Source organism: Echinops telfairi, unplaced genomic scaffold (genome assembly GCF_000313985.2).
Source record: "Echinops telfairi isolate 266 unplaced genomic scaffold, ASM31398v2 ScPeMD7_11;HRSCAF=52, whole genome shotgun sequence".
NCBI classification, from domain to species: Eukaryota; Metazoa; Chordata; class Mammalia; order Afrosoricida; family Tenrecidae; genus Echinops; species Echinops telfairi.
The window spans coordinates 29994835-29996878 of NW_022103908.1; positions in this window are offsets into that span (position 1 = coordinate 29994835).

The following is a 2044-nucleotide window of genomic DNA, read 5'->3' on the forward strand; positions in this document are numbered from 1 at the left end:
AAGCCTCACAAATTTTCTTATGTTTGTGGCCATTGTGGAAGCCACTGTGTCAAACCGTCTTGTAGAGGCACTTCCTCTTTTTTGCTGCCCCCCCCGCCCGCTTTACTAAGCATGATGTCTTTCTCCAGGGATGGGTCTATTCTGATAACATGTTATAAGAAGGTGAGATGAAGTCTTGCCATGTTTGCTTCTGAGAAGCAGTCTGACTGCACTTCTCCCAAGACAGGTCTATCTTATTCTCTGGTAGTGCATGGTACATTCAATATTCTTTTCCAGTCCATAGTACAAATGCATCAATGTTTTTCAGGCTTCCTTATTGAATGCCCAACTTTCACAAGCATATGAGGTTCTAAGGTGTATGCAAATATGACTCAAGGACTCTGCCTCCAGGACTCGCCAATTTTTCCATTGTACTGGATATAAATTGAGCCATTTCTGAAGCAGCAACAAAGAATCCCACAAGCACCAGGAAGGAAAAACAACAGAGGGAAACACATTCAGATTCTTAAATGGAGAGGCAGAGGAAAAACACCAAGACCAGCAAACAGAGCACAGGAGCAGTTCCTACGCTGTGAGGTAGAACTCCCAATAGAACAAATAAACCAGAGTGCCTTTGGGCATCAGCAGCATTAAAGTCATTATGCAGAGACTGCAGAAGGACATGCCCAGTGGCAGGGCTGAGAAAAGGCACTGCTATGGGGGAAAAAAAAAAAAAAGACTGTATCCTTAATGCTCTCTGATATTTATTTGTGACCTGCTAACTTCCCTAATAAACTCCCAGAATTTTGACGATGTCTGTGATGTCTGTGTGGCCAATGATGTAAATGAGCTAACCGGACAGAGAAGTAGAATCCACGGGAGGGATTACTAGCTGACAGTATAGGTGGAAGAAGTCTGACCTCTACCTTTTAGAAATCATCCGAAGTATTCCTGGTTGAGGTTCGACATAGCCTCCACACTATTTCCAAAGTTTTCCTCTTTAGGTTGTCTGTGCTTTGATGTTTATGACTCACTAGGGGAATATTCTAAATATGTTGACATCTCCTTTCCACAGCAGAAAGTATAACAATGGTAGATGTTTACTCCAACAATTGAAGAAGAAATCTCTAAAAATTAGATACAAAAGAAAACAAACAAACAGCAACAAAACAAAAATGTGTTGTCATTGTGTTGATTCTGATTCATGGCAATGACATCTAGCAGAGTAGAACTATACTGTGTTTCTTAGAGATATCTAAGGAGGAGACCGCCCAGTTTTGCCTGCCCACTGGGTATAAGGTGATTCATCTCAGAAGAGAGAATGGGGATTCTTACCAAGGATAATGAAGAACAACAGCAAAGCAAAGCTTTTGAACTCCTAGGTCTCCTTGTGAAACCTCTCTCCAAGAGATAGATAGGTGATCCAGAGGAAGAGAGAGGTGTGACAGATGAACAGTAGCGGGAGTATGAATAACCAGAGTGGGAAAAGGCAGTGGGCTTCCTGGATCACAGGAAGAGAAGCTGAGTGCACTAATGCAGGAAGCTCACCTTCGGAGTTGGGTTCCTTTTTGAGCACTTGTCAGCACCAATGAGAAGCTTTGAACCACCTTATACCACCTGCCTGATCAGAGCAGAGTCTCAGAGGAAGGCTGACTAAAATGCAGATGACTAGAGACAGGACTATCTATATCAACAGACAAACTATATCCTTATCATTTGTGATACTGACTTGTAACCTGTTATTTATTTTCTGTCCATGAGTTATGGGGGTACATTTCAGTGGATTATGGACCCAGCATAGAAGTAGAGTGTGTGTGGAAGATATTTGGTGTCAGAGTTGGTAAATAAGGTTGGAGGGTAGAGATGTGCCTAACCTCTACCTTATAGTAACTGACCTTGGGCTGATGTTGAGTTGGATTTTTCCTCCTTCTTTGTGTCTAATTCTACAGTTATGTTCTATTAGTTTTTCCTATATAAAACTAATCACTCCTTGACTGTCACTTTGTCAGATGGTGGTGGCTTGCGTAGGAGAACTTCCAGACTAAAAACGGAATACAAAACATTA